General features: G+C 46.5%; 1 long non-coding RNA gene across 2 annotated transcripts in view; it reads right to left on the bottom strand.

The window, feature by feature from the left end:
* The window catches only part of LOC109369572, a 97,458-nt gene that overhangs the window by 28,633 nt on the left and 44,965 nt on the right, over positions 1–23,860 (bottom strand). For both annotated transcript variants that reach the window (XR_004161012.1, XR_004161011.1), the window contains exons 5-9: positions 15,658–17,000; positions 14,072–15,117; positions 8,843–8,903; positions 3,320–3,534; positions 279–462 (exon numbers count right to left, since the gene is read on the bottom strand). This is a non-coding gene — a long non-coding RNA (uncharacterized LOC109369572). The remainder of the gene's footprint in view (positions 1–278; positions 463–3,319; positions 3,535–8,842; positions 8,904–14,071; positions 15,118–15,657; positions 17,001–23,860) is intronic.

Here is a 23,860-nt window from a genome sequence, read left to right as displayed (position 1 = left end):
ATATTTGGGATAAAAGAAGAGTGAAAATCCTATTACCATTTTTCATTCTATATTTTTTATCAGCGATCTGCATGACACTATAAAAATCCTTGTTGTGGCCAAGTCTGCAGATGCCAGCAAGACTGGCAGTAGAGAAACAACAAGCCCTACTGGACTATCAGTACACAGCAATCTGAAGTGGCTGAGAGTTGGCCGCAGTCCAGGAAAACTTGATTTAAGATTTAAAAAGTCAAATGCAAGGTAAGGCATCTGAAACCAGAAATGCAGGTTACACTTACAGGATGCAGCCTCTGAAAGCAGTTGCCTTGAAGAGAATTTAGAGGACAAGCACAAACTGCATAAAAGGACTCCTCTGATCCCTCCACAGAAAGGGCAGTCACAGACCCCAGCAGTGAGCATTCCTTCTTGTTCATGGCACCAGTGACTGTCTTCTGGAAAGCTGTGTCCACTCTCTGTACCATTCTTTAAGGAGAAAGAGATAATAAAGAAGTCAGGCAAAGAGAAAAGAATGATCCAGGAGCTGTGTGCTGCGTGCTTCTGCAGGAGCCCAGTCCTGCTGGCTCACCAAAGATGTAGCTGAGAAGGGATCTGATTTCTGCTGTGGGCACTTTTATAGGGAAAGGCAATTGTGGGGCAATTGTGGGAAAGGGCTTTCGGATACTGTGGTGTCCTTTCTAAGACAACTGCAAGAAGCTGGACATGAGAAATTTCACCCTGGAAGAACACCCAACAGAAACAGAAGTGAAGGCCATTTAGTAATGGAAGTACTTGCCAGAGGACGAGGTGAAATTATGGGATTTACTGTTTTCCAGAAGCCACTCTTTCATTCGCCTTTTGGGAGAAATTATATAGGCAGCTAGACAAAACAGGGTTGTTTTAAGCCCAGCTGGTCCCAGCGTCGTGTTCTTGCACAACACATTTGGGGTGAGTGTTTCTCTGTATTTGAGGGAGTGAAGGAAGCATTGCAAGAAGACTTGGGCAGCCTGAAAGACTTTTGCTAGCTGCCTCCAACTGTACACTATACTCTGGGGGATGCTTGCACTGCTTAAGCTTTTTGTCCTGTAAGTTATACGACCGTCTCTTCACAAATTAAGCAAACAGAGATTCCCTCCTGCAGAGCTGAAAATCTCAGTATCAATTTCTCCAGTTCTCACAAAATCCTCACCAGTTTGGCTCTGGAGAAAATGCATAAAGAACCCCTGTCTGCTCTTAGTTACAGCTGGGGAGCTCTACAGATATCAGTGAGGTTTCATGGCGTAACAGAGCAGAAACCAGCTCAGCATGCTCATCTTCTCAAGCTAAGTCTGTCCTTCTGTTTCGATAGATTAGCACTTTGCCTGCATTTCTCCCTGCACAGTGATGCCAGCCTGGCCACAGCAACAGTGAGCAGCGAGCAGCAGGAGGCCCCGCTCCATCCAGCACCAGCTCCCAGATCTCTAACAGGGGCGGCTTTTGTTCTCCTGGTGCCTGTCTGATCTCTCCAGCCCTGTCTAACAGCACTCTGCATTCCTCCTCCAGGGCCCCCTCCCCACGTAACTCCATGAAACAGTACATTACTTTTCTATTTCAAATCCAGACCTGGCATCTGAGCAAAAACAAAAAGTGATCAATCATCACACTGATGCAGAAGGGTCTTTCTTCTCTCTCTCTCTCTTGGTTTTGTAAGCTGAACTGTCAAAAATGAAAATTCATCTTCTGTTTGAATATGCAGGGAACACGCGGAGTTGGGCAGTGTGACACAAGGAGTGTATTTTCCAATTAAAGTAAAAAAGAATGCATTGAAGAGAATAAACTGATAATGCTAACCTTAACTGCACATCTTCCTGCCAACGGAGGTTGGAAACTTGTCACAGCTGCAGGGTGACCTACAGTACCACTACATCTGAACTATACTACCAGTCTGACATGCCCCACATGCACATCATCTCTTGGCTCCTAAATCTAAAACTACACTGGGAATCAGGCAACTTGTCCAGTTGTAAACTGGATCTTGGGTGGAGTACCAAAAGCAAGTTCCTTCAGTAGATCTGAAGTCTGTCCAGACAGTGCCATCCCCTCCCTCTGGGGCAGCAGCAGTGCTCATCACAGAAGAAGCAACTTCCTGATTGCAAAGCAAAACTTCCCTGGAACAAAATGCATTTCAGAGCAAACATGTTATTAAAAAAAAAAAAAAAGAACAGGCTGTGCATGTTCAGGTTAACTTCCTTAGCCATTTCCAGCAATGAGATGCAAGTCTGATGGGCTTCCTCCAAACTCCTCTCCATTTGTATGGGCTTGTGTTTTACTTAAGGCTAGGACAGCCCTTCCGAGGAGACTCCTGACCTTACTGCATGGAGATCCATGCTGCAGAACTAGATTCCTTTCAGAGAAAATTAAATGACAAGATGTGCTCCAAAAATTCACCTAGCTGTCCCAGTTGCTACTGAATGTTCCAAGCCACGGGGCCAGATCATAGCTAGTTGATTCCCCCAGAATGCACATAGCAGATCAGCACCAAATGTTGCATTTCCCAGATCTGCCCCTGCTGCACCTTGCTGCTTGCTAATGTGAGCACAACCACTACAAAGCCATTCAAACTTCCCAGCAAGCACTGTAGCTCTCAGAACAAAGAATAGCTGGGGCTGAGGTTCAGGTAGAAAACCATGTGTTCTCATGCCGGAGGCACTAAAGGAAACAAAAGGGCAGATGATTTTCTGTAAAGAAATTATCAGAAAGATTAAGGATTAATAATTATTTTTGCATTTGATAAGTTATTGTAGCATTAATTTCCTGCAACCATTTTTTCTTAGGTGCTGTGTGTACAACCAAATTCCTCACAGGATCATATCAGGTGTGTTACTGACATGCTCAGATGACAGCTTTTGTAAGGTGTACTCATTCACTAGTTATTTTCCAATTATCATGTAGCTGTGGTGTGATGAGTAATCTTGTACAGGGAGAGGAAACCTTAATTTGACTGCCCTGAAAGCAGGTTACTGTGATTTCTAATGAGTGTCAAACAACAACAAATCCTAACCGACCAAAATGGAAGGTAACTGGCTAGTGTCATGTCTAATTTCTCTAAACAATGGTATCATTAAATTCTCCTGCTATGGCTGATTTTGAATTGGCAATGTGAATGAGTTATGCCTGCTACAAAAGGATCTCGTATTTCTTCTCTGGCTGTATCTTTGATGTATTTAACTTTATGGTTTCCATTTTAATATTTGTGCCCTTCTGTTAGTGATGACAGATGTCTGGAGATCTGTGGTTCAGCTTCTTGGTGGCAGAGAAATCAATAAATACAGCAAGTGGGTATACTATCAGATGAACGAGTCACCTTAAATGTGTACTCTAAACCCAAATATAGGTGGTGGACATCCCTTAAAGATTGCAGAAAGATCGCACTACTTTCAAAAACTGGTAGCAAAGCTGCAGGAAAGCACCGAGGTGTCTGTTGGACAGTTCAGCTGTCTGCTGCTCAGTGGAAGAAGAAGAAACACATTTCTTGCCCAGTCTGGCACAGTGTTGCTGAGACGTTGTAATGAGGAGCACCTAGAAGCAGAGAGGCAGATGAATGTGAAGCTCAGATAATGGCTACGATAGGAATAAAATTTATACAGCCAAACACAGATACAGCTGCACTTCCACATTGTTACTATAGGCTAGGAAGAAAACATGCACTATCTCTTCCCAGTTAGCTCATCTAGCATGTCAGCAGGCTTGCACCAGAACAAGTAGTTTTTGTTCCTACCCAGTTCCTCCTCCTTTATCTGCAGGTAATCAGGAACAGCTGCATGCTTAGGTAAGCCCTTACTCAGACACATAAATATAAATTCTCTCAGATGTAATTGCTACATCAGCTACAAAGAGAATACATATTTTATATCCTATAATAAAACATGACCAAACAGAATATGTATTTTATATACTACAATAAAGCACGGCTACCACAAGAACTTTCCAGCAAATGCTGCTGTGCAAACATTCACGGTGAGAATGCAGTAAGAACCCAAATAATCCCAAAGGGAAAGGAAGATTCTCACTCCTCCTGCTGGTCACTCCTCAACCCCATTCCTCCAACACACCTTGTGATAAAAGCTCCATCTCCACCAACAGCGCTGCCATTCCAGCTCTCACCTCCAGTTCTCTGTTAAAGGCACTGTGACTGCCACGGAAAGATCCCAGCTCAGTCAAAATCATACTGAGGTTTACAGTCTACTTACAACACTGAGCAAGATTATACTGTCAAAAAGCAACTTCTTTGCAAAGAAAGACCCCTAAGCCTTGCGTGATCCCATTGGCTTTGTATCACATGCAAAATTAAAGACCCTGCATGCTGTGGTGTTGCATCCATCTTTAATAACACTATTAAAATACGTCAGCAGAAGAATTTGCAAGACTACGTGCCTCGTCCTTGCCGACTCCCAGTGCTCACTCCAAGCCATGACTCTGTCCCCTGCCTGTATTTCAGCCTTTTTGATCGTGGTTTCTTTTAACCTACATTTAGAAGGGAGTTGCACTATAATCCGTCATGCAAAATTTTGTTCAAAGAGTCTGGAAGACCAAATGGATTTACGCTACCTAGACTGATAGTTATTTCATTAGCATAAGGGATCAAATCAGCTTGACATGATTTACCTGCAATGTATCCATGCTGACTCAGTAAATTTGTTCTTTCTAAAAAAATCAGCTGCAAACTGGCTGTAAATGAAGGCAGCTCAAAGACCTCCCTAAGAACAATGTTTATCTTGAATCTTTGCCTCCCCTTATGATTTCTGTTGTGACGGGGTGAACACATTTTTGCATCATTTTAGGAAAGAACCAGAGGGTGTGGTACAATTGGTGAAAGAATTCTCTCTCCAAAGAGGGTTGCTACAGTCAAGGACACTTGATTTATTTCAGAGGCTTCAGCAGAAAGAATTAAGCCTTGTATGAGACACTCAAAATAAGCTTTTGTCTGATCTGATTTTCTGTGGGCCCTGATGAAGCACTTTGTGTAAGGACAGCATGGAGTAGGAACATCAGTAAGGTCTTCCTTCACAGTTCCCAACCACAACACCAACTTCTACATCAAACAAAACTATTAAAACTAAAAAAAAGGCTTTTCCATAAACTATTCTCACTGTGGGAAGAAATTCCTGACATGTAACCTAAATCGTTTCCCACCCCAATTCAAATGCATCATTTCTTGTCCTACCCCTGTCTGACAGAAGACTCAGCTACAATGAATCTGTTTTCATAGGCCAGGCAGAAAGACCTGTTGTTCCTTCCTCTGGGCCACAGAGAATTTTCTCTCAAATTAAACCTCCACTTCCCCTGCTCCACTGTCTGGTTGCGGCCTATAAAACCGACAGGCTTTGAAATCACATTGAGGGATCTTGCTCTAACAGGGCTTTCAGTGCAATTGCTTCTTAGGTTTTCTTGGAGGAAAGTCTTCCTTGCAAGCACTGAGCTGAAGTCCAGAGAAACGAACTCCTCTGACACACTCAGTCAGAACAGGCTTTCTCTTCCTTTTCTGTCTCTCCCAGGCATCTCTTCTCCTGCCCCAAGCAGCAGCTCAGGGGGCCTCTTCAGTTCCTCTGGGTATACGAGATTGTTTTTTAAGGACTCTTTACCCTTCACAATGTCTTATAGATAATAATGAGCTTCCTTCCCTATAGTGTTTGCTCACATCTGAATGCTGTTCAGACACCAGGCAAAGCCCACAAGGATTTGTACTGATGCAGCAGCCTGGGGTGTCATTCCAGCTGTGTGTTGACCTCCTCTCACAGCCATCCTTCTCTTTCTGCTCCTGTCTGCCTTCCGTGTTTAAATCCTGAACTCTTCAGAGAGAAGACAAACTCCTCTCTGAAGAAGAGGATCCTCTGTGCAAAGATACCTAAATCTGCTTCCTAAGTAAGAGTATGAACCACTCTTTACATTAAAATAATGTTCTTTCACAGAATCACAGAATGGTTTGGGTTGGAAGGCCCTTTAAGATCACCTTGTTCCATCCCCTGCTGTAGGCAGGGACACCTCTCTCTATCCCAGGCTCACAGCTCCGTCCAGCCTGGTCTTGAGTGCTTCCAGGGAGGAGCATCCACAGCCTCTCTGGGCAACCTGTGCCAGTGCTTCACTGCCCTCACAGTAAAGAACTTATTCCTAAAACCTAGTCTAAATTTACCCTTTTCCAGTTTAAAGCCATTTCCCCTCATCCCGTTGCTACGCGCCCTTATAAAAAATCCCTCCCTAGCTTTCCTGTAGGTCCTTTCAGGTACTGGAAGGCCACTATAAGGTCCCCCTGCAGCCTTCTCTTCTCCAGGCTGAAGAGCCCCAGCTCCCTCAGCCTGTTCTCGTAGGGGAGGTGCTCCAGCCCTCTGATCATCTTAGTGGCCCTCCTCTGGACCCAACAGCTCCATGTCCTTCCTGAGTCGGAGTGTCCAGAACTGGACACAGTACTCCAGGTGGGGTCTCATGAGAGCAGAGCAGACGGGCAGAATCACGTCCCTCACCCTGCTGGCCACACTTCTCTTGGTGCAACCCAGGATATGGTTGGCCTCCTGAGCTACAAGCACACATTTTCATTTAGCTGTTGGCTAAATACTCAGTAGAGATTCTACACAAAGCACTTAAAGACTGCAGAAAGATGACTTGGGAGCTTAGCGCATAAGCAGCAAGTTAATTTTTGTCTAAGGAAGCATTCTTGGATAGAACGGTGCTTACAAAGGTCCACTCCGCAGGCAGGCTATTGGGTAATCTGTCTGTTACCAGCTGAATCATTAAATTACATTTTTAATTTCAACTGTTCCTCAGCTACATGCAACATCCTGCTGAGGGCAAAGTGAGTCAAGTGGTTATTAAATGGTCACAGTTAAGAGGTAGAACAAAGGTTCATTAAAGCAAGCACAGAAAACCAAGTCTCTTCCACTGCACAGTAATGCTCTGTGAGGCTTCCCCACTGCTTGGCACAGTAAGATAATATAGCCAGAGATGGTATTTTTTTCCTCCTGTATTTACTCTCATTTAGTTTCTAAGGGGGGAAGAAACTTTTCAAACTCTTAAAAATTCGCCTATTGTGTTTTAAATGAAATAAAGTTAACCATGACAGTCACCGAGGCGCTCCCAGCCTGCTGCGTTGGGTGAGTTAATGGAGTGGGTAAGAGGTGTCCTGGGGGAGGAAGAGGAGACAGCTAGGCTTATCCCTAACTACCCAGCAGCCTCCATTCAGCACAACTCTCAAGGGTGTGACTAAAGCTGAAGCACATACTTAAGCATCATTGACTTCAAACAGTTTTAAACACACATTTAACATTAGGCAGAAGCTTTGATAATTTGGGACCTTAGTCAAATCTAAAGATCCCTAGGAAATGAGGAGATGCTGTGGGTGCTTAGGTCTGGCTCCAAGCACAGGATACGCATGGCACTCCAGGTTTAACTAACTCCCTTAGTTAGCAATAACCCACGGACTACCAGGGAATCTTCAGTCTCTTCTCGATCAGCATCATCAAAGTCATGACAGTGCTGCAGGAGGCATTCACCTTTCATTACGTGTGATCACTGAAGCTAGCCACGTACTGTATAATTAGTGAAAAATGAATTATTTAAGTAACTTGCATTTAACAAATAGCACTGGCATTCTGATTGCAATTCAGTATTCATTTACCATCAAAAGACCTTCTTCTGATACAGGAAATGGATTTTTCTGCTTCTAAGCCCTTGCCAAATTGAGAATTTTTCCTGGGTTTTCGCACAAAAAGTCCTACGTTCTGATGCAGCTTTGAGGGTGAGTAGCCATAAGGTAGCCTATCAGACAGTCTGACCCCTGAGCAGGTTCCTAGCTGGATTAAACCCAGCTGTGTACTGCTGTGAATGGAGGGGGGAAAAAAATGGGGAAAATGATAGGTTTTCTCTCATTTGACACAGATCTTGCTTTTCCATCTTTTTTCCCCTTCTACATTTTCATGGTTTTGTAGACAGGTAATTACATGTCTGATGCAAAGACCAACCCTCATAGTTCCTGTTTCAGAGCTGACAGGATTTAGTAGCAATTTTTTCACAGTAGTCACTCACAGCCAGTATGAATGTAGCTGGGGTGCAGCTGGGATGGAAGAGGGAAGAAGAGCTCACTTGACCACCTCACCAAGGCTTCTGAATGGGAGACCCACTGGAATCAGACATTGAGTTACAGCTCTTTCCTTTAGATTCACCTTCTAAACACGGGAGAGGGAGAGCCAAAGCCATGCAGAACTGAGCTATGTTCTCTCGACGTGGAACAGGGTTGCAATACCATCCCAGCTCACTTTCACTTAGCACACCTGAGCAGAACTGCACCCCAAGCAGTGAGCCTGCTCTCTTAGGAAGGCAGTGAAGTGGAGTAAACATAAACAGCCCTCAGCTTGAGCCATGTTCTAACAGCCAGCTCAGCCCTGCAGCTCCTGGCACTTCCATCCTGGCATCAGCAATGGCAGAGGTGCTCACTCTGCCTGTCCTCCTGCCCAGACACGCTCTGCGTTTCTCACAGAGCCCCACAGCTACATCAGCTGTGAGCTAGTGAGCACGAGTCATTTGTGGAGGACGTGAAACACCTCTGAACTCAAAGCATCACAGCCCACATGGGGGCTATCTTGCAGCTTCTTGCAAAGCATCTGAGTGGGCTCTGCTAGGGAGGAGAGGAAAGCACTGCAGAAGGACTACACTGACACTTGCACCAGGATGCTGGCCCAGAAGCTTTGCTGCACTGCCATTAGCTGGTCTGAGAAGGTCAGAGAGAGAGCTACACTGTTAAAGACTGCCAAAACCAGGTGTCAATGAAGAAATCAAACAGTGATAGAAATAAGCAAAGTGTACAGATGTGCTTGGATTAACAGCAGCTTCCACTCACCTGGTGTTGAATCTCATCAAAACTCCTTTGGCTCAGCAACAGCAGCATGCCATCGCTGGGCCTGCAGCACAAACAGAACAAATAGGCCTTTTTAATAGACACGGAGGAAAGAGTGAAAACAGCTTTGCAGGTTTGCTAGTGGCTGATATCCCCCATACAGAATCCAGTGTCATGGATGGGATAGGTCCTGAAATTACCACCAAACATTGCCCTAAATCACACTTGTTCATAAGGCTTTCAGTCATCGTAATTTCTACAGGGTTGTGCACGCAAGCACCTTTTTCTGAGCAGGCCCTACCCAAAACAAACCAGACATATCCAAAACTGCTTCTTGGAAGCTCCAGCACGGGAGGCTCTCTCTCTGGAAACCTGCTCACAGCATTACTGGCCGCTCCCCCAGCACCCACTCTGTATTTCAGATCACTCTGGTCTGCTTTTCAGCTCTCTTCGATACAGACACCTCCTGTGTTCCCACTGAGGCTTTGTGCACCCCAAGCAAAACGCTGTTTTATCTATCTCACACCTGTAATTCCCATTTTATAGGAGGGAGAAATCATTCTGAAAAGTGGGAAAAAGACACGAGCCTTGTCTCTGCTCTAGCCACGAGCTTATACCCACTCAAAGAGCGACAATCTAAAATCTGCTTTGGGTGAGAAGACAAAATCAGGAGCATCACAACAAAATTGGGATGTCTGGCCACTTCAGCCACACCACAGCTACGCTCTGCTGGCACTACTGAACCCTCTCAGGCTGCCCTTTAGCACTGTGTCCCTTTCTAAAACTGCCAGCGCCTTTGTTCCCCTCAAGAATAGCTGCTCACTTGTGCACACAGAGGCAGGGAAGGTTGGACACCGCGTGTTGCATTGTACTGTCAGGCTAAATAGAAGCTGATGGGATAATAATTAATTGCAGTCTCCCTGTAATAAAAGACAAGACAAAGCAAGAGATATAAATAAAATCATCAAAGGAACTCACAGAATAGGAGCTGTGTCTGCATCTTGTGGGCAATTTACAAGCCAAAGGAAGGTTGGGAACCCGAGGACTGAAAAGCAGTAAAAATCTATGGAGCCCTCACAAAACCGTGACAGCATCTCAGTGATCTGCCTTGTTACCAGGCAGAGGTATAAATTCCCTCAACACCTTTGTTGTTTAAGGAGCTGGAAAGGGAATGGAAAAAGGCCTGAAGTGGGAGTGACCCCGAGCTCACTCGGACCCAAACAGCAGGGAGGTGCCCTCGGAAAGAATAGAGGAGACAGCAGGCACAGAGCCCTGCTCCATGGGCAACAGGCTGCCAGCAAGTGCCGCCAGCCTGAAAACACGGGCTGGAGAGCCCCGTGCAGCTTTAATGGAGAAATCTCTTTGTAGCAGGAGGGCTCCTGTCCCTATGGCCTGAACAAAGAAAGCCCTGCCCTGACCTGTCACTTGCCAAAGCCCAGCTGCCTGTTCTGCTCCCCGGCTGTTGTGACTGTCGTGACTGTCACCTTGCAGCTCAAGGGTGAGCTGAACAAGGCAAGGACAGTTGCAGCCTGGACACACGGCTGGGACAAGAAGGAAGGAATCCCGCTCCTGCTCCCCTCGCCAGGAGACTGTAAAAAGATAAAGACAGATGTAAGAGGATGGATACAAAGGAGCAGGAGGGAAAGATCCTCTGTCCTAGGCTCAGCTCCTGTTTAATGCCTAATTCTAACTAAAGTCAGATAAACAGTGCCTAAATACCCTCACAATTACCAATTATATGATTCATCCCAGCTTGCCCATCTGACCCAATTCAATCTCATGGGCAGAAGTTAGAGGAGAAAATTCTTTGGGTGTTTTCATAAGGGAGAAAACAATAAAGCACTCATAGGCATAGGGCTACACTGATGCTGGTACAATCTCCTTCCTCCAGGAATTATACATTCAGCTCATCTCCATACTGCCATTAATCCCGCCAGGGAGATGCTTCCCTCATTCATTCCCTGAACATGGAGGCAAGGAAGGGAAAGCAATGAGGCACTTCATCTGCCTCCGTGGGAAATGCTTTTCCTGGTAAGTGCAAGCACAGATCCCAATCCCAGCCCAGATCTAGGCTTTCTTTTGTTGTTTTTCTCATTCTCTTCTCAAAATTCTCCTTCCACAAATTTCTTCTCTGGTTAAATGGAGCCAAGGTAAAGAAACAGCAACTAATTAAAATGAACTGCCAGTACACAATAACTCCTCCATGCCAAAGGCAAACATAATCTTTCTGAAAAGGACTCGCAAGCCCTCAACTAAACAATAACTTCCTTTCTTCCCCCTGTTACCTAAATAACGATCAAAACAACCAAGAGGAAAAGTCACCTCACTTTCCCCATGCCTGCCTTCCTCGGACCTGGCACCTCCACGCCAGCAGCAGGGCTCTGTGCTCCTGGGAACTTGCTCAGGGAGCTGGAGCTGCGAGCAGAGAGAAAGGATGGCTGCAGATCACCCCTGCCTCATGTCTCCTCACAGAAGAGGTGGCATGCTCCTAGCTGGCTCTATGCAGAGCAGAGCATTTGCCAGTTTTGGACCTTTGGGGGTCTACAATTTTTGCATTTGCTCCTGAGCTGCAGGGAGGATCTGAAGGCACAATGCTCAGAGCCAGCTCAACAGACTAAAGCCACATGAATCTTTCCATCACCACAAAGGCCAGAGAAGGCTCGGTCAACCTGCAGGTAACCTTCACTTCCAAAGTAGAGCACATCCTTGTGCACGCTGTGTGGGGGAGAGAAAGACAGACAGTGAGTTATGTGTGTCCTTGACTCCAAGCAAGCTGAGAGTTGCAACAGAGAGGGGGAGAGAGCTGGAAAACACCCAACTGCTTGTGGGGGCTGCCACTAGCTTCTCCCTCCAGCTTTCAGTCTTTCACTTTTATCATCCCACTCCTTGAGATCAGCCTGGCTTAGTCCTGCTGCTGGGAAGACAGGGCTGTGGTCAGATCAGTGCTGAAATCAAGCCACGTCTGGAAGGCACTCGGCTGTAAGAGAGCCCAACTGGCACGAGGTCCAGAAGCCTTTTCCATCCTGGCTGAGCTGAAAATCAAAGCTCTTCCCATGGTTTGTGCACAAACCCATGGGCTCATCTGCTCCATAGAAAACCAGCTTCATGCCTTCACATCTGCTAGACAGAACTGTACAGACAGAAGTGCCCACTGAGGCTGCACTGTCACAGGGCTGACCATCGCGACCTCAGGATGTGCACATTGAAGCTGACTCCTGTGAAAGGTCAGGTCCCCAGCCTCAGCATACTCAGAGCAAGAAGAACGTGCCAGCAGGGCTTTCACACAGCCACACAGCCCTCTTTTACTTTGTGGTGTAAAGAACAGAAGCACGAAGAGTTACTTACCTGTGCTGCAGGAAAGGAAATGACAGCAGAGGGGCAGTAACCTTTTGCTGAAATATAGTAACTTAAAAAAAAAAAAGAAAAGGTTCTAAAGATGGATCAGATGCTCGTCTGATCACATCTTCAGCTGTAAGATTTCCCCTTAGCAGCTTTTTTACCTGCATCCAGGCAATGGGAACTAAGTTCACTGACACAGTCATTACTGCACACATGGCTACAACCTGCTCAAGGTAATTCCTCCCCAAGGGCAGGGGAGAGGGAAAGTGACAGTATTTGGAGCGGCTCCTGTTCAATTGTCTGGAAAGTGATTGAATGCTGTAGCACTTAGATACATACCAGCAGCAAGGCAGGAACAGGTCAGAGGTGACAGAGAGGATCTTGCCATGTGAATGTGGAGTTTAAAGAGAAATATTTCACTGTGATCCCATTTAAAGCCCTTTGTATACTGTGATCACTAGGAACGTGTTCAAAGAGAAGTTGGCTGTGATGCCACCCACAGTAGCATCCAGATAGGAGGTGATGTGGCTCCCAGATTAGAATCTGATCCAACCTTTGCACAAAGAGGGGAAGAAGGGTGCAGGCATCAACTCTACTTGCCCCAATCACACATCCCAGGCCTGCTTCTGCTCCTCTGATCTCTGCTGCTGGCTCACCACCTCAGATCAGCCAGATGCTAGATATGGCCAGGACCTTGAACCTGCTGCCTTTGTTCTGTTTGCACCATCTTGCCCATCACATAGTTTAGGAAACACAACAGATTCTACATGTGTGTGAGCACATGCACACACAGAACCAAAGGCAGTTCTGAACCTTTTTATAGTAAGTAATAACACCTGAACTTTGTGCATACATTCAGTTATTTAGCAATTAGTAGTTACGATTCTCAGTGGGTTTGGATTTTTTTTAATATCCTCTCTTGGATCCTAAAATCCTTGGCACGAGCAACCAAATGGCTACAGCCAGCACTCCCGGGAGCCCCCAGCTGCACAGCAGACAGCTAACTACATGGCCATAGCCCCCTGTTTGGGGGTGCCTTATTGACTCTGTTCATCAAGGCCAACAACCAGAAGACCTATAGCTCTATAGGCCAGTTGGCCTGGTTACTCAGCAGGTGGTTTTCATGGTGTGTGAGTATGCACCTGCAGACCCATAAGAGACAAAGCATACCAAAGGATGACCATGGCTACCTAACCAAGCTGCACTGCTAATGCTACTGCGAAAGAAGCACTGTACTGTATAGTTTATTTACGCTTTGCTTTACTGCATGTGCCCTAAGAAGAAAAACCAGACACCAGCAACTCACTGCTGTAGGATTCTCAGAAGAGAAAAAGCATCCAGCAGAGCTCCCAAGCATGCTGAGCTCCTGCAGACAAGTGAGGACTGATCAGGACTAAAATTGCACTAAAATTTTCCCTCTAACACACTTTTTACAGCACCTGAGGGGCCTTTATGTTAATGTTCCACGTGACTTTACAAGCTCTTTCTTTCACTCGTGGCCTCTTGTGAGACCGAGCTGAGCCCCCTGTTCCTATAGCAGCAAGCAGAGGGCACAGACAAAGCTATTCTCCTGAATTCCCCCTTTCATGTTGCAGCAACAAAGCAGCTCACAGGGAGCAGCAGCATCCTAAGAGGCTGTTCAAGGGCAGGACTGCTAAGTCCTGAGGGGACCTGTCAGCTTAAACTGCTTGAGACCTGCAAGTCCCAGGCTAGTTCTTGCACAACGTTATGATTGCAGAACAGCTACTGCACTTTTACAGTAGCTTTTCTGTCCTGTTTGAGAGCTTTCTTCCTTCACACAGGTTTTTAGCCTCTGCCATGCTGCCAGACGTGGAAGACTCTGCTGCAGTGTGTCTGTAGTGTTGCAGAGCTATTGTATGAACATGACATTACCTCCTGGCCGTACTCCTAGTCAATGACAACAGCCCCATGCTCGGAGTACAGGGAGCTCCCATCCTCACGGTCCACGGCTGCAGGGATGCACGAACTTCACCATGCCAAGGCCCAGATGCTCCGTAAACCCAGCACATGGTGGTGCAGTCATGAAGCCACAAGGATCAGAGCTGTGCAGAAGGCACAAGATTGCCACCAAGGACTGTAGGGGCAGAAGTACTTGATTCGCTCAATAAAGGATGAAAGTTGCACTGACTCCAGGGACACTACTTCAGGGCCTAGGACGAACCTCTTTTCAGCACTGAATGTGGGGAGGACAGCCAGGAGCTGGCTTGAAGGCTGCTTGCACACCGGGGGGTCACAGCTTCAGCTCAGCAGGCCTGTTTGTTCTCTGCCTTGATCTTCATCCCTCGGCTGCACTGAAAGGAAGTTTGTCCGAGACAAGCATGTATGGCACACAATGTCAGCTCCAAAGCAAGCTGCGAGGAAACAGATTGAGTTCTCTGTGCAAACCAACTGCAAATCCATTCCTTGGTGATTTCACTTGTGGGACACTTCAAAGGCACCAAGCATCCACGACACAGCTGCTGCCCTGGGGAAGAAGTCGTTGAATAGCATCCGTGAATGAGAAGTAAAAATTAAGCAGTTAGATTTGGCACGTGCATCACAATAAAGATCCCTGAATGCTTAGCTTCTTACTGAACCTAAGGCAGGCTGTTAATTCGTTATTCACTTCCCAGCCTGGAAGGAAAAGCATGTTATACCCGAGGGCCAGAACTGATGAACAGAGCCATAAATCAAGCAGTTTACAAGACCAGCAATTAGGAAACAAGCCGACAGAAGGGAGAACTCTGTCAGTAATAAAGCAGACACACCACAGGATCTGCTGAGTGCTCAAAGCAACTGGGGACATACAGTCCTTTCTATGCTCCATGTCCAATTCTTCCAGCCATTTGCTGCCTTTTCCTTTGTCTTCTATTTCCTTTTATTTCCTCTCCAGTTTTTTTCTGTTCTCTTCTCCCTCTCTTCTGAAAAGCCAACTCTTCCTGAGAAAGCAAGAACACACCTGCTGAGCAAATGGATGCAACAGCTGCCACCCAAGAGCAGATCTGGCTCCCATGACTCTGCCCACTGCCCTTTCAATATTTCCCACTCCATTTCTGGCTCCCTCAAGTCCTGCCCTTGCTTTCCTTCCCAATGCTGCAGTGCTGCATGCAGCATGGAACACCAGAACAGCCAGGCCCCAGCAGCTGCTCTCTGCATGCAGCTTAGGTGCACATGCATTAAATCTGAGTGCAGACTGTTTAATCAAACCTCTTGCTTTCTCACACATCCCCTTCTGCCCAGCATACTACCTCATCTCTAGGACATTACATATTTGAGAAATCATTGCCAGTGGGGACGTGTTTCTCCTGTGTTAGCCTTTGGCACTCAGTACATGCATAAAGAGGAGAAATATGGTGATTTAGGAGCCTTATTTTGTCAAGACAGGAGGGAGACCAGATAATCCTCCCACCATCCCAAGACCGAATGGATCCAGTTATGCCAAATATTTAAGTATGTGATATTCCAGAACAGCCTCTCACCGGTCTGGAGGAATCTCAGCTTTGTGAAGTCTGCTCTATGGAAACACTTGCTGCTATCCCCCATCAGAAACCTTTCTAGCAGCAGACTCTTAGGGTAGAAGCGAGAGAAACAAGGTCAGTCATTAGCATGCCACGGTATGCGCTCAGCCTTTGCTGTTCCACAGCCAGCTCCCAGACAGGCTGCTCCCCTCTGCGGGGAGAATCAGTCCGATTTCAGCACATCACAGGCTCAGCTGATAGTCACTTACAGGAAACAAAGTGCTGCCTTTGAGTGTACATTACTCTAACGCACTCCCAGCTGCCTCTGGTTTTGATCTTGAATGGCAAGGCTAAAGATGTGTCTGGAAGAGTCGCTAGTCCATGAGAGAAGGGAACATCTCTAACCCTGAACACAGAGAGACTAACAATCCACCCCTGCCCCCCCAGTGCTGGGGCAGAGAGGCTTTGATGAGCACTTCGGCGATGCTGTAGGAAGAGGCTGCAATATAATGTTAAGTAATGAGGTGGCTGCACAGCAAAAGAAAAATAAAGTAAAAATCATTTCCATTCAAAGCAGATTCCAATGAAGGAGTAAACAGCTGTGTGACCGGAGCCAGGCTGCAGTGAACTCTGTGAGGAATTGGAGAGGGCAATGAGCTTCAAGGACTTGAGAAATACAAATCCTAGCCACGAGGCTGGGGCAACAAAAAAAAGCTCAGCAGCTGGGGAGTCCTTGGGTGAAGATGGGAAATCCTCTTCAAAGAAAGGCTTTTCCCACCCAGATCCTGGCAAGCCATGAGCAGTTACGCTTTGCTTATCTAAGGTCTCTTCCTGGCCAGCCAGCTGCAGATTTCACTCTTAGAATGGCTGGAGAGTTTCCAAACTCATTCAAAACGTGCTTTTTCCTCTGATGACGACTAAGATCTCAACAGATTGCATTTGTGGCTTGTAGAAGTGTGCCCTCAGGCATCCCAATCTGCTATCCAATGGGCCCTTGACTTCATAGAGCCACACAAGGGGCACCCATGGCCAGCAAGTCCCCACCTGAGAGCTTCCATGGAGGTGTGCTGCTGTTTACCACCAGGTCCTGAAAAGGAAAAAAAGTCTCCTTCTCCTCCTGTGCTACCATAGCTGTTCACTTTGTCTAGTAGGTAATAATACGAGAGAAGAGCAACTGGCACTTTACCCATGGATTTCTTTTCCCAGAAATGGCACAGAGGCTTTCCACAGCATCAGGTAGGCTTCTGAATGGCACTTGATGGAAATTCCAGGCGCTTGGCTTTGCCCCAGATCACTGGGAAGGTCAGAGCTTGCAACAAACCATATGCTCAGTCTTGGCTTTCCGTCACGCTGCCAAGAAGTGTCTGCAAGGAATAAAGCCCGAAGGAACGTTAACTGATCGCCACTGAAACAGAGCCTTTCCTTGGCTTTCACCTAATTAACTATCAAGAGGCAGTGACGGAAGGCCCCGCATTGCCAATAAAGAATGTAGGGTTGGTAATTAATTAGCAGCCTATTGGGATCCTAGCACCTCTCGCCTACAGTGAGCTCTATAGATTGATACAAAGGGAATTTAATGGAAACACAGCAGTTTTCCCGTTATGGCCTTAAGCAAAACAGAACTAGTTTTTGAAGGAACCTCATTTACAGTCCTCTCACATAACTGATGCTTAGCACCTAACCCTACAGGTAAGGGATTGTATTGGAAAGGAACCTGCCTGCAGAATACTGGAATAAGAGAGAAAACCCCTCAAGTAATTTGGTGAGCTATGTTCACCACTCTCCAAGAATAAGAAAACAGCAAGAGCAGAAGTCACATCAAGGCAATCCAGGGCATCCTTAAAGGACGCTCAGAAGACATGATGAGAAGCAGCTGACAAAAGTCAACAGAGGATCCTGGAATGAGACTGCCTGGTCTCATGACCAGGTTACTGGTTGACTGGTTACGGAGGATCTGACCCACACATGGTAACCACGTAACTTATATTTAATCTGCACATCTTTCAGGCATGCATCCCATGTCATCCCCACACACAAACCCAAATCAGAGTCAGATCTGTGATGTGCATCCTCCTGTGCAGCCCATTTTATTGCCAGCTCTAAATGTAGTCCTCTTTAAAGATACTGCTCCAGGTCCCCTGCCCAAGCTTGCAGCTGCTCTCTTCCTAACAAGCTCTCTGGCTCATTAACCTTTCATTTTGCTACTCTTGTTCAAAGATGAGGTGTTCCATGCTTGCTCTGGTGTCTATCAGCAAGTTACAGTATCCTCCTGACACCACCAACTGCCTGTTGGTCTCTCTCACAAGTGGGCTCCATGCTGGGAAGCTCCACACAGCCTTCAGACTCCTGTGATATTCCCAAAAAACCTTGTCTTTTCCTGTCCAGCAGACATCACTCCTCTTTGTGGGCTCTCTTTTTTCCACATACATATAGCTGTCAGTTCCATGAAAACGTCAGCTTAATGCTCAGTAAGCATCAAGAAACAGATCAAGTGGTATGAATCATTTGGAATGAGAAAAAAGAACAGAAGAATCTATGATTCATCCACACCTTGGATACTTTGTGCACTTGTGGTCCCTTCATCTCAAAGGGGATATCAGAACTGAAACAGATTCTGAAAAGAGCACAACAGATGGTCAAAAACACAGAGCATAATTAAAAGCACAATTACTGCAGGCACCATGAAGTAGGCTCAGACTCGTTAGCGTGTACGAGGAAAAGCTTTGGGGGAAAAAGTAGGGCTGTGAAGTCATTACTGGTCTGAAGGGGCATCAACTCTTCATCTTCTGAGAGCAAAAAGGAAGTGGGACCAGCCCCAAGCATCCTGCCTTCCTTAATACCAGGGAGACCATCCTATCTCAGTGCTTTTGAAGCTGGTCTTTGCTTTGGATGAGACAGAGGACCAACTGTATTTACCTCTAGTATCTCTCATTACCCTCAGGGAAATATCCTCCCTCTTCTTTTTTGTATCAAGGAGAAAAAAAAACGAACAACAAAAACACCATCCCAGCAGTCTCAGAAGTAGATTTACTACATTAATGCTGAAGGTCTTTCCTTGTCTCTCCCCATCTGCCATCTTTCATTCATTATGAAGGAATCAGCCCCCCATGTTCTATCAGATCATAGCACCGGTCCACCCACCAGATTTTCAAGGAAGTCATGCTTTTCTTTATTCATACTTTTAGATGGGAAGGACACCCACAGAGCTGCTTACTTGTCTTCTTCAAAATCTTCTTTCGCTATGATTTCTGCAGGAAGCTTGACAGCCATTAGCACAGCACCAAGATCACAGTCAGAATCACTTCACAGCTCCCTGTTCACCTCCACCAGTTTCACACTTCAGTGGGGAGCTCTCTGGGACAGGCCCCCTCCTTTTATGTTGTGATTGCACAGTTCCAGAGCACCTGAAGCTTTGTTCTAACCACCCATGCTACATGAAGTCTGGAGGTTCTGCCCCAGGAGCTCCAGAACCTCCTCACTGCAACCAGCAACAGCCTTCAGTCCTAGAATCCAAGTGCTCACCCCACAGCAGCCAGACTGTGGCCCCAGCCTAGAGATGTCTTGCCCCAAAATCTGGTTCAGAACATGATTCTGTATCTACTCAGCAATGTAAAACAGAAGCAAACACGTTGTCAATGAAATGCCTCTGCTAGGCAGGTTCACTAGTTCCTGGGCATCTTTTTCTTCACCACCCTGCTGCAGGTTCTGCAGCTCCCATAAAAGCCCCTGGTCATCTCATCTCATCTTCCTTTCACCAGCTGGTCCAGGAATTCAGTGGTCTAGGATGACCCCAGATCCCAAGGGCCTTAAAAGAACAAGTCCTCTTAGGCCCAAATCAGGAAAGACTCTCCTCCTTTGGGCATAAGCTCTAAGTAAGAGAAAGGTTTGGGTTAAGATGGAACCCAGACCTAGAAATATATGCATTGCTTGCCCTACCCTCCCAAAAGCTGATCTGTTTGGATGGATACTGTCAAATTAAGTGAGATGGATTCTGGCCTCCTATTTCGTGGGCACAGAAAAGGGCAAAGATTTTGGAAAAGATTTTCCACTCAGCTACTGAGCACCCAGCTCCAGGATAGGCGCTGCGCAGTCATTTTTCACAGTGAATGTGGTTAAGAGCTGGACAGGAGCCTAGAGAGGCAGAGGAATACATAAACAGAGATATATTTACAAATCTGGCTGGATGAGGCCCAGACCAACTGGACCTAGCTTTGAAGTTTTCTGTGCTTTGAGCAAGGGCCTGGACTGAAAACTCCATGGGGTTCCTTTCACACAGCATTATCTTGTGACTGTAGGACTCTATGGCCTTCAAACAGCAGGCATAATACCATTGCTTAGTAAAAGCTTCTCTTCTCCAGACAGAGCACAACACAGAGCTCAGCTCTCCTCAGCTCCTCAGCAGGAGATACCCACAGAGCAGAAGTACCTGGCTCTGTCCCTTAGATGGGTGTCCTTTCGATGCAGGTGAACAGTGCCTGCCTTGACAGCATTGCCAGATAAGCCAGAAGGAGAGGGCGCCCATGGAAAAGTCATCTGAAGGAAAACTGAAGTGTGGGAGTGAAATGCTGATTGGGTTGCATTTGCATTTCAGTAAAAATGCACTGACATCAATGTCTGGCTCTAAAAAAGCATTCCAATTTTGAAAGTAGTTCGTAAGAGCCTTGGTAAAGGAGAGTTCTTGGCAGAGGGTGCTGTCTGCAAGAGAAACACCAGTTCCCACTGACAGATACTCAGAGGATGAGAAATAGCTCTCCTGTACACACAGAAACACCTCAGGATTGGCCTCCAATAGGAGAGATTTTACATCCTCATCTGGAGATCATCATGGAAAATAAGTATTTTAGAAAGCCACTTTATAGCTCTGAACATCAAAATAAATAAATGTACAGCATCTCAGAAGTTCTAGAGATGAAGAGGCACAGACTTTTGATGGGATTCCAACTAATTTCACTACGCATACAAAATCTGGCTTTAACTCTTCCTGTGCTATCAGTCTTAAGATTTCTACCTTCAAGCAGATTTGGCCGAGTGCAGCAATCGACAGCACTCACTGCAGCCAGGACATACTTGGGCCCTTTCGCAGTGCAGCAGTTGGACAGACAGGACTGAGCTGCAAGGATGTGGGTAGGAGAAGGTGCTTTCTGCTGCTTACCTTCAAGAATGCAGCAAATGTTTTGGGAGTATTTTCTGAACTGAGATCACCTGAAGATGCTTGGACGTTTCTGACAAGCACCCTGAGACTGTGCAGCAGTGTGGTGGAGGATACTTCTGCTAGTGGGAAACTCAGTCGTGAAGTCCTTGTTCGGGGTTATACGTCCCCAGAGCAGCATGAAGTTAGGGAGGAGCAAACAGAGCCACGAGGGGAAACATCAGAGACTTCCCTTGGAAGAATCCCCTTCATGGAGAAGGGCTCAAGCAATCGTAGGCTTTTCTAGATTACACCTTCCAAATTCCCAGGATCAGCCAGAATGGGGCTGGGTTGTTATTTCCCCAGCACTCTACCTCTAGAAACCAAGCCTTCTAATACCTGCACACACACACAAGGGTTGAGCACTGGACATGTCCTTGTTTTTTACATACATAATAAATAGGTGTGCTTGCAGCCCAGAGAATGCCCTGCTGCGCTGTTCAGCAGCTGGCTGGTATCCTTTTAAATAATCAGTGGGTTCTCTAATGGTACTCCCTGCCTTCTGTTCTTGCAAGCAGCCAGCTAGAAGTGCTTATTTGCAGTCAGGCCCTGCACGATGATAATAGATGATAAACATAATTATTTGGGGTCCTGATTGCCTGTGCTTTCTTCATTCTGTTGCTGATGTGCAAAACAGTCTCAATGTTTTCAGTTTTATGGGCAGAAATTTTGACGATACAGACTTCATCCTAAAGGAAGAACTGCACGTTCAGGGAAACAAACTGTTCAAGGCAACGAGCCGTTCACTGCACTGAGCTGCAGCTGTGGCAGACTTCTGCTTTTGAAACACCAAGTCTTTAAGATGCACCTGAACACTCTGCAAAGCCAAGGTCAGAGTGTGATGGGAAGTGAGTTTCATTATTCAGCTGTAAAACCAACAGACAGGAAAACATTAGCAATGAACCAGTTAGACTGACTTCTGCTCATAGCAGTGCTGTCACGTAGATATCACAGAACTCAGGATTTCAGGAAGCTGAATAACATTAAGTCTCCCAAAGCAGCAAAATGTTCCATTAGATCTATCAGTTGAGTGTGTGAAGCTGTGGGGTTGGGGAACACTTTGCTACATCGGTCAGGAGCTGAGTGCCTTCAGATCTGGAGCAGCAGATGCCTCAGATCAAAATCCAGAATGCGGATCTCTTACTTCTGTTTTAAAACAAAACTGGAATCCGATGCAGCAGTAGTGCTGTGCACAGAGGCTCTGCTCCAACCCACAAGCCCATGTGCCCAAATCTGCACAGCCACATTCAAACATGGGTGCATGGAGCCATGAGAGACATGCAAACACACACTGTGACACTTAGCAGGATGTGCATAGGAGAAAAAAGGGATGACAAGCCTATTGCCCTGCTGTAGTCTTCTGTCGTCTTCTCTCTATTGTCATATGGATCTTTCTGTAGACCCGGGCTGCGAACTCCCTTTTAAATCATCCATTCCACATGGTGAGAGATGGAACTGGTAAGGTCAGAACAGCCTGAACAGCAACAATCTTTCCTGCCAACTCAGGAGAAAGTGGGCTACTGGGAGAAGGCTAAGAGGCAGCAGGAACAGTAGGGCTGGCAGAGATGATACTCACACCAAGTAGCCCTGCTTTTCTCTAAGCTAACCCCATCATGACCCAGCTCCTAAGACAGGCAGTGTCTGGGACACGGTAATGCAGAAAACAAGTAGCTCTCTAAGTTTTATTATTAAATAAAGACATCAATCCAGCTATCATGAGGCGTTGAAGCCAATGTAGCCAAGTTAAGGATAGGAGAGATGAGGAAAGCCTTAGAGAGAACAGGTAACAAGAGATGTGTTTATCGCAGAGGAGACAGAATGCTTCTAACACAAGCAGGCTGTACACCACAAACATTCCTCGTGGCCTGGTAGGGCTGTACAGAGATATTTACACATACAGGCAGGGAGACGCCGATCCCTGGCTGATGAACAATCAACTTTTATTCTCTCCAGACCAGCAAAGCCAGGATTTTAGTAAACACGTAACACCAGAAATGTGCCTGTGGATTGGATAGAGCGGAGCCTTGGCTCTCCTTGCCAAATAACAAAGCCATTCTCCTGTGGGTGGTTTCACAGCGAGGCTTCTGTGGGGAGGAAGTGTTTCTAGTGGTCAAGGCAGGGAACGGGGGTTCAGCAGACCTGGCTCCCATCCGTGGCTCTAGGCACATCAGGGAAACTGCAGCAACGTGCACTCTTGCAGGAGTCACTGCTACCCTCTGTTCACCTCTCCTTGTTCAGGCACAAATTGCTCCTCGGAGGAACAAAGTGACATAGATTTTCCCCCACCTGATCCCACTACCTGACCTTGCAGAGTTATTGCAGAGTCTGTGTGATTGATGCCTGCAAGCTGTCAGAGCTGTTTGGATGACAATCTGTCTGGAAGGTATTGGAAGACGTGCACACGTGAGCAAGAGACATGCAACCCACACACTCTACTTCCCTCCGTGCTCGCAAGCCTCCATCCAGATTTGCTCCTTCCACCACTCACACATTTAAATATTCACAAGATGGGCCTGCAGAAAACCTGTGTTATAAAGCAAAGTAACCAATGCTAGCTGAACAGATGCCCTTACAAATATCCAACCCACTTCTTTGGTTGCACAGACTTTGCATTTTACTTACAAAATCAAGTGAATGCAAAGACAGACTGAAAGCCTATCACAGAATTGAATCGCAGAATCACAGAATTGTAGGGGTTGGAAGGGACCTCTAAAGATCATCGAGACCAACCCCCTGCCAAAGCAGGTTCCCTACACCAGGTCGCACAGGTAGGCGTCCAGGCGAGACTTGAATATCTCCAGAGAAGGAGACTCCACAACCTCCCTGGGCAGCCTGTTCCAGTGCTCCGTCACCTCACCTTGAAGAAGTTCTTGTGCACATTGGTGCGAAACTTCCTATGCTGCAGCTGATGTCTGTTTCCCCTCGTCCTGTCTCCACGTACCACTGAAAAGAGACTGGCCTCACCGCTATGGCCGCCACATCTCAGATATTTATAAACCTGGATCAGGTTCCCTCTCAGTCTTCTTTTCTCAAGGC

The sequence above is a fragment of the Meleagris gallopavo genome, chromosome 12 (assembly GCF_000146605.3).
Source record: "Meleagris gallopavo isolate NT-WF06-2002-E0010 breed Aviagen turkey brand Nicholas breeding stock chromosome 12, Turkey_5.1, whole genome shotgun sequence".
Classification (NCBI taxonomy): Eukaryota; Metazoa; Chordata; class Aves; order Galliformes; family Phasianidae; genus Meleagris; species Meleagris gallopavo.
Note: the sequence above shows the minus strand (reverse complement) of the source record. Positions and strands in the feature narration are given on the sequence as shown.